Source organism: Limulus polyphemus, unplaced genomic scaffold (genome assembly GCF_000517525.1).
Source record: "Limulus polyphemus unplaced genomic scaffold, Limulus_polyphemus-2.1.2 Scaffold3460, whole genome shotgun sequence".
Taxonomy (NCBI): domain Eukaryota; kingdom Metazoa; phylum Arthropoda; class Merostomata; order Xiphosura; family Limulidae; genus Limulus; species Limulus polyphemus.
Window position 1 is genome coordinate 57,231 of NW_013669070.1, and position 9,568 is coordinate 66,798.

At 32.6% G+C, this 9,568-nt stretch overlaps 1 non-coding gene across 1 annotated transcript; it reads right to left on the reverse strand.

The window, feature by feature from the left end:
• Positions 1–5,588: 5,588 nt before the first annotated feature.
• On the reverse strand, positions 5,589–5,661 carry Trnar-ucu. The gene has a single exon. It is a non-coding gene; the product is annotated as a tRNA-Arg (tRNA).
• Positions 5,662–9,568: the final 3,907 nt, after the last annotated feature.

Below are 9,568 nucleotides of genomic sequence, written 5' to 3' on the forward strand. Positions count from 1 at the left end.
ATATACGTGGTGAGCAGAGCACAGATAGCCCATTGTGTAGCTTTGTACAAGGAAACATAGGAACCCTGGGAGTGATATAAGGAGTCAAATCCAAACGCCGACTCCTTATGTTTCCTCTCGGGGGACCCTAAGCGTACATTCCACGATTGGTTTGATACCAATTGGTCCATGAGTTCACCAATTCTAAGCGGACATTCACACACAGCACTCTTTTGTCAATTTGTGGTTTAAATAATGGTAATTCCTCCGTTGTTCTTGTTTTCATAAATTGTTTTTTTGTAGTTTTTGCTTAATCAATTAGAAAGAGGAAACATAAAGAAACGGTAAAATATAAAGCAATAGAGTCAATACTGCTACCTGAATTTCACAGCCTCTTTTGGAAAAAAAATTAACAACGCGGCGGTTATATGGGATTATTTATGAATAGTCAGTGAATAGTGAATGATCATGTTATGCCTTCCATAAAATCAGTCCGAAGACTTAAAGCTAAAATCGGAATTAAATGTATTTTGAATTATGTCCTTTTTATTTTAAGTATGTGCAGTTAAATGTTAAATATTTACTAAACTTTCCTTAAGTGAAAAACTGGAGGATTCCGCAACCTTGTGATGATAATAAATTAGTTATAGATTCAATTAATTGTGTTTATTGTTGGTATCATAGTTGATTGTATGTATTTATATATAGTATTACATGGAATATCACTTACACTTTTGAAAACGATGAGTAAGTTCGATATACTAGTAGTGAACATCGTACTGTCCTGTCGATACTACTGTATTTACTTCCCTGTTTTAAACAATTATCCTGCGGTAATGTTTCTATGAGTTAAGATTTCATCATAAGCAGCCAAGCACACACGTACACTAAAGGCACAATAAAGTACTAAAGCAGCATCGGAAAATGGTAGATTGTGTGTTCGAATAGAGTTCCAATTCCAGTTTCTTTTATCATCTTTCTCGTGAAAACAGCCGTTGATTTTGAGATGTAATGGAATTTTGTGAACTCTTTGGATTGTGGGCTATCATAAAAGTCATATTATTTTTATTACCTTATTAATAGTACTAATGGGTTTTGGGGTCAGAAGATTCTCTTTGTAGTCATGTCGGTATTTTATGAATAATTACGTCAGTCCTGAACGACTTCAGATATGATTCCAGAGTTGTTGTTTGTCTTTCTTTTTTCTTGTTCTCTTAAATTTTTCTGCTCTGTGAACTTTTATATTTCTATATGGAAAATCGAAGATTCCCTTTTTCAAAATATCCTTTCGCTCTGCATCGTTTAATAATGTAATTATTTCTCTTCATAAAAAGGAGTCACATACCCTTCCAGCTATTTATCATATTTTGGGAAATATTTTACAAGCCCGATCAGCACGGTTTGTTTTTATATGCAGGTCAGATGCTTGTCTTTCACGTCGCTATAAATTTTGAACCATCCTGGCATCCTGTTACTGTTGGATATCTTAGTTGTTAATGTTAAGATCTTTGTTGTGAATTAGTTCAGATTTTTGTTTTTGGAACTTATTGTGGTGAATTACTCTTATAAATAAGCTGGGTCTATGTAAAAAAAAAAGAGACTGTCTGTTTTTATCACATCTTTTACAGGTTTTGACACAAATATTTTAAATAAATTATAGTACAACGTAAACATAAATAAAAGAAAAAATATTTCTTAAAGAAAACCCACTAGATGATGACAGTGAACTGAGCACAACTCAATTCAGAGTTCACAGTTTTACTTTTTATTATTAAAGAGCAATTTTCTTAACTACTGAATCCTTGTTCCTAGTTATGCATCGGTGACCTAGGAAACTGCTAAGACGTGTATCTATATAAAAATCTATAATTTCTTACCCTATTGTTATTTAAATTCGCTTGTGAAATATTATAAATTCCTACTTCAATCCAAAAGCCACACTTAAATTTTCGCATACTTATATTTTTATACCCTTTTCCTCACTATTTAGCTTTTCTATTTTCATCAAACTAAAAGCTCAAGGAGTGGCTATATCTTTAGATATCTTAAGTCTTTATGAATATAATGCCTTTTAAACTTTTTTTTTTTTGAATGATAAATATATGAATTTCAGCAAAATTTCCTAGTATTAACGTTTGTTGTTTTATAACAAAAGTTTCTTTTTTATTGAAAAAGCCATGTTGCTACTGTGCTAGCTTAATACTGGGTTTTATCAGTTTATAAAATAAACTTTTACTTTAGGTGTGAACCCACATTAAATTTTTTACTAGAAACAGTTAGGGTTGCGGAAAGACTTAAATCCTTTTTGAAACATAATATATTGTACACTCACTAGCACATCAGTTCTTAAATTCAAAAACAACCTATTAATGTTGCTTTACATTAAGGATATTAAAAACAAGTAGTTATTTACAACACAGTAACGTTTATGCACAATATCTTCTCTACTAACTAAAGTAATGTTATAGCCTACGTTTGTTAATCTAGACGTTTCTCGAAATTTGTATTGTTGTTCAACTATAAAGAAGTTTAACGTAACGTGATGAGCCTGTCATTGATGTCTGGAACTTTAAGAAACAATTTAAGCTATATATACAAAACGCAAGTTATGCTAGAGTGATAGAGGGAGCTTGTTATAGCCAGTTAACGAGTATTCAGTGCATGATTTAGTCAGTTTGTCTGTTCCTGTCAGCCATTTAGTTAGTTAAATTTGATGAAGAGGAACTCACTTTGAGACTAATAAAACTTGAAGACGGCTTGAATGGGAAACGAAAAAACTTTGCTACCAGCTTAACATAGTAATAAATGTACAGTGTTTCGACAAGGTTTTGTCATCATCAGGTACCTCGTTGAAACATTGTGCATTTGTTACTATGTTAACCTTTTAATAAAATTTTCTTTGTTACCTATTCAAGCCGTCTCTAAACTTTGTTTTCTGAGTTAATTAGTTCAGTGCTTTTAATATTGAGTTTGCGTTTCGACAAAGAAATAGAGATACGAAAACAGTCAGTAAGAGGAAATTTTGTTAGACTTAGTATATTTATTGATAATGTTGTTTAAGCAAGACTTCTCAGTTGAAGAAATAAAACGTTTTTGTTATATCATCAAATAGACTAACTTGTCTGTGGTTAAGTGCAAAGCTGCAAAATGGATTATTTGGGCTGTGTCCACTACAGAAAATAAAATCCTAATTTTAGCTTTACATGGCCTTAAGCTTTCAGCTGAGCCACACATCGAGAACTTGTGGAGTGACTGGACTTTCAGTTACTCCTTTTTTTTCTTCATCCATTAAAAAAATAAAACCCACCGAACAATATAAATCATCCCAACATTGGTATCAGAAGTGGTATTATTTTTATGAAAATAAAATTGAATTAAGAATCAACTTCAAGATGGTGACACGTACTCGAATCCGTAGAGATATAATATTTAATGGAAAGCATAAAACAGTGTTGAGAAGACCAGGAAGGAATAAATAGAAAACTGAAACGTATATCAAGAAGAATGTTGCTAAAAAATATAAAGAAGAACAAGAAGAAAGAAAATGGAAAAATCAAACAGACAATTATAAATAAAAATTTGGAACTTGATAGATAGGTTAATAGATTGTTTAGGCAGAGTATTCATGATGTAACTTTGTAGAATGGACGGCAACTGCCTGTTATACAGACACAAGTGTAGGGGACGACGTTTCGAAAGTCTTCCCCCCTTTCGTCTTTAGGTCAGTGTGTGTAACGTGTTGTTTGTCTTTATAGTATTCTGGTGGATTGTAAAATTATATATGTATTAGTATACATATTGTAATATAACTTACTTGGAATATTTGTATTTGAAAATAGAATGTTTATAACTTTTATCTGTTATTATATTATAGCTTTGAGCTTGAATGTGTAACAAACGACGCTGACATCTTAAACCAGATGATGGGTTTGTTTTCAATATTTTTTCAGAGTGAATTCTGGTGTTTAAACTTGTTTGGCCTGTCAAGAAAATCTTGGTAATTAGATAAAAGAATATTATTAACATATCTACAAGCGTGACTGAGGCTTTCTCGCTAAAATTTGATTTGTATGAAAATTCATATTCGAATATATAAAAACTAGTATAAAAGCCCATCAAAAATGACGGGAAACCATTGTTGAATGACTAACAAAAATTATAGAATTTAACTCAAACGAATTTGTCTGTACCTCCAAAATGTACCTACTCTTCACTTATTTCACCTGTCTCGAAGTAATTCCTTAATCACCACATTTTTAGTAAAAACTACGCAGCAAAATGAAATGTTATCGTGAACAAAAGTACCTGTGCACTCTGAAACTGAAACAAACTTAAATAGCGCTCTTTAGTCTTTTCACTGTATTCGAAGTGAGGAAGTAGAAAACATAGTGCAGACATTCCGACACACATTTCAACTCATTCGGCTGTACAAAGGATAAAAGATATTTGGTAGTAATAAACGTTTATTTTCTTTATGTTTTAAGGCCAAGTAGGTAATATATGTGTTACAATACCAAAATAATATTTATAAATTAACATTTATTCACCACTTAAAACTTTTTAAACACTGACTCTATAGCCTTAGTGATTGTAGGCCTATTTGTTGTCTAATTTAAGTATTTAAGCCTAATACATAAACGTAACGTAAGGCTTATTTGAAACACTACTTGGTAAATTTTATTTTGCTTTTGGCTACAACTCAATGCCATAAAACTTCTGAATTAAACTATGTTGCTGTTATATCACCAAAATTATACAAAAATAAAGAAAGAATAAAAAAACAAACCTTTCTAACAAATCAACATGAATATTGAGCATTCAACATAGACACCATAATTGCACTAAGAACATCAGGTGATAGTTCTGTTGCTAAGCGACGATGTATATTGTTAAGCATTACCAAAAAAGGAGTGTGAAAGCGTTCTCGACAGAGTGACAAAGGGTATAAGTCTTTTATAATCAGTGATCTGCAAGTTGTGGGCTTAAGTTACCTCCCATAAGTGTTTCTTGTATTTGTGTTATCAAGTAAAAAGTATATAGCTTGTGTTCTTTGTATTTCGTATTTGTATTTTATATGTATGGAAATGTTACTAAGGCTATCTGCAACAGTACCTAAATTTGAACTACGGAGCAGAAGGATGGCAGTCAGTCAGCATAACCATATCATCCACTATCCATGTTGATGAATCTACTGCTACTCTTATAATGCATCCATAGCTTAAAGTGCGGGAAATATTTTGTGGTACTGCACGGATTCGAACCGGATCGCCAGCTCCCAAATCTCGTGCTCTACTATAGAACATTTTTTAAATCGCAAAACAGTGGTTATTTTTGTAATACTGTAATAGTAAAAACATCTTTATTACTATTTAAGGAAAAACAAGTACATGAAAATTATTTAGCTTAACAAGGGTTTCCTATAAATGATTGTGTTTAAACGTTACCAGTGAAAGATATTAATCATAATACATCGACATATAAAATACATTTAGAAACTTCGGTATTTTATTATAAATTTAACTTTGATCTATAGCGATAAAAATAATTTATTACTTACTATTCTACATTGAACATTTATAAGGGAGAGAGAAAACTAAAATTATTAATGTCATCCCTGCCGGGGGTCGAACCCGGGACCTTTGGATTAGAAGTCCAACGCGCTATCCACTGCGCTACAGGGACATACAGACATGTGTCAAAAAGTATTATTAGAGATTTGAATACAAAAGTAGTTACCTTTTCTTTATTTTTAGGATGATTATTGGCATTTTTCGCGAATCAAAACTTTTTTTTATTAATATTAGTTCTCAGACCAGAATACCTATACCATTCGAAACTAAACTTGTCATCAATGTATAATACTGACTCGAGATTATGTTAGGCCTAGCCTTATATTATAGAAAGGCTTTAACTTTTAGGTTTATAATTATATAGTCAGTAATATTTTGGACCTAAACGTTTTTACTGTATCTTAGGTTCCCCCAAAATAAACCCCATTTTCAGACTTAATTTAACGGATATGGGAGAAAACTGTTGATCATAAACCGTCTTTTTCCGGGCTGTATGCTCATTTTGATACTATAGTTTCGTTGAGTGTAAGAAAACCATGTGAATCAGACTTAACAGTAGAAATAACTCGCATTAAATAATGGTGAAAGGTGATAAATTTAACAGTTATTCCATTGATAGTAATATCAGAGAAATATTGGAGGACAACTACTGCTATAAGTTAAAAATGGATATAAAGGATGAAATTAAAGAAAAGCAATATAAGTATAAGTTATATTGCTTTCTTCAATTTTCTGTATAAGAAATGTAAAGTGATTGCAATCATGGGAAATTTGGAGGATTATTTAATATCAACAGAGTTGGTCAAAGGGAAATCACACACACAAAAATACAGGAAAAAGGATGGTCCAAAATGTAAAAAATTAATAGTAAGCATATCTTCAAATATATTAGAGGTAGCAAAATGTTAGTAAGGCCTCTGAGGGATGATACAGGAAGGTAATATCTGCCGATTGTGAGATGGCTGGGTTATTAAATTCTACTTTTTCTTCAGTTTTTTATTAACGAAGAGTTGAGCAATATACCTTCATCCTGGATATTTGCTAGCTGGAAACAAAACTGATAAAGAACAATAAAGCTCTTGGGCCAGGTAATATTTGCCCAAGGGTTTTGAAAGAAGTTAAAGATTGAATATGTGAGCCACTTGGTGCTATTTTTTCTAAGTCCTTAAATAGTGGGCAGGTGCCAGAAGATTGGAATTGGCTAATGTTACTCCTCTTTTCAAGGTAGGTGATAAAAATTATATAAAGACTGTCCCAGTAATCATAGGCTTATTAATCTTATATCAGTTGTGGGGAGAGTTTTGAAAGCCTGATAAAAGATGTTTTGCAACGTCATATAACTGTTACGTCTCTGTGTGTTCGTTTGTTAATTTTCCGTATACATTCTTTCCGAAAAACTTCAGCAATACAATGCCCTTTCTTAAATAAAACTAGTTTACTCTTTCTCAATACAACTTTGCAATACACTTAATTTTCACAGTCAGTTTAACTTAAACAAACGCTATAATTCACAACGAACGATTCACGCACTTTACCTACTACCGCGCTTGACTCAATTGTTCGTCTATATCTCTGTCTGCAACTCAAGTCCATTGTTGCCGTCACTTCTTACCGGTCCTATATATACAAAAAGCGTACATCTCGGCTCTTCGTGAATCTTCTAGAAACTCATCACGTGTTACCAGCGTCACGTGACTTCCGCTGTCGTAACATAACAAAGTTTAACGTTTTGTTGGATAGTCAGCGAGGTTTCACCATGCTCCCATTATTAAGCCTTATTAATCTTTTGACATTTTTTGAAGATGTTACTGCTTACATAGATGAGGGTACAGATGTGTATGTGGTATATTTGGATTTTCAGAAAGCATTTGACAAGGTGCTACATAAAAGGCTTGTTGAAAAGTTATCTCTGTAGATGTGGGCGATAGGTTGGCTCATTGGATAGAAAAATGGCTAGATGAAAGAAAGCAGAGGGTTTTTATAAATGGAGTTCAGACAAATTGAATGTCACGAGCAGGGTACCTCAGGGCTCAGTATTAGGACCTTTAATTTTTTGATTTAAATCTATATATAGATGAAGTAACGGTCAGTAGATTGTTTAGATTTGTTGATGTCATTAACGTTTAGGTGTTGCTGGCTGTGTGGAGTTCATTTATAATAGATAAACTTTCTTTAATTAAAAGTTCAATATTGGATGATCCAGATGAGATGACTTTGAAATTTTTTATCAAAGTGGGATGATTGCTGTTTTCAACGTATGTGAATTATGGAGCTTGGAGGATTTAATAATTTATCGATTATAAATGAACTCTCAACTTTAAATAATAACATAACTTTGCTACAATTAAATCTGTTTTGAATAACTTGTATAATATCTGTTGCACTATCCTATTCTTTCTTGTTTTTGTATGTTTAATTGACTTAATTTTTTTACTCCGTATTTTAATTCTTCTTTACAAAATGTTGAAAATTTAGTAACTTACTGTACCTAATATTTTACCTAGTTCAATATAGCTTGCTCAAATGGAATACATACGTACCTAAATGTTGAAGAATTAAATTTTTGTTACTGTCACACATGTATCAAATGTTTGTTGTTGTTGCCTTCCAACTATTGTTCATCATTAAACTTCGATATCCGTTGAATGAATATATTGCCAGTGGTTATAATTTTGATGGGAATAACTTTCAAATGCTATGGAATAAAAAGATATTGCTGTTCTGGCTCAACAGAACTTCTAAGTCATCGGAGCAACGTGCTGTTGCTAGTGGCCAAGCAAATAGGATTTTAGGTTGTATCTACAGAAATATTGAATCCAAGCATATAGAGGTTGTAATATCTTTGTGTAGGTCATTGGTTAGGACATATTTAGAGTATTGTATTCAGTCTTCGGCTCTGTACCTTAGAAAGGACATCGAATTGTTGGAAAGGGGTCAGAAAAGGGCTAGTAGGGTAATATTTAGGATGGAAAGGTTGTAATAAGAGGATAGGTTAAAACCTCTGGATTTGTTTTGCTTTCAAAAGAAGGATTAGGGAGTATCTGTTTGAGATGTTTAAGGTTGTTAAGGGACTTAATACTGTTGGTTTATTATATGTTTCATATTTAATGTTGAGAATTGTAATACTAGGGGACACAACTATAAATTTTGGCAGGGTAGGAGTGATCTTCAGCTAAAACAGCTATATTTTTCTAACAGGGTGGTTGGCCTTGTGAAGAAGTTGTCTTCAGGTGTGTGAGATGTAGTTAATTTAACGGAGTTTAAAGGAAAGTTTAACAAATAATTGAATGATAAAAGGTGGCTCTGAGGTTTTAGTGTTTAGTTTGATTTAGTGGATTGGACAGCCTAGGTAGACCAAAGGGTCCCTTGTTTTCTTTTAATGTTATATTATACTTGAAACTGGAAGAAGGTCCCTAAGAAGAGACACTGAAAACATCAGCGGATTCTAACACTCCAAAGAAATATTTTAATAAACAGGTGGTTTTCTGAATGTATTTTCTTATATTGTTTCAGTACAAAGTGCAATTATAACACATGAAAATGTAGGTTGTGAGTAACGTCTATGTGGTGAAAGGTTTAAGAGTTGTACCAAACTTAGTGCTAAACTTGTAACTGGAAGAAATCACTAAGGAAAGACACTATAAATTTTAGTAGGTTTTAACAGTCAGAAGTAAGAATTGGCTTCACCTAACCCAAATCAACTAATGCAGGAACTAGTGCATGTAATAACCTGATGACATATAGAGAAAAAATGCCGGCTGGAGGGTAAACTGTGATGGCTGTTCTCCAGTTATGGACAGCTGAGGGCAGCACAGCTAAAGCTATTGCTCAAGAAGAGGCCAATGGAGCCAAGGGATTGACAACTTAACGGGAGTTAGGAATATATGTTATATGATAATGGCTGGAGACGGCTTGAATGGGTAATGAAAAAAACTTTAACATAAGTTTAACATAACAGCAAATGTACAACGTTTCGACAAATGATGATGACAAAACCTTGTCGAAACGTTGTACATTTG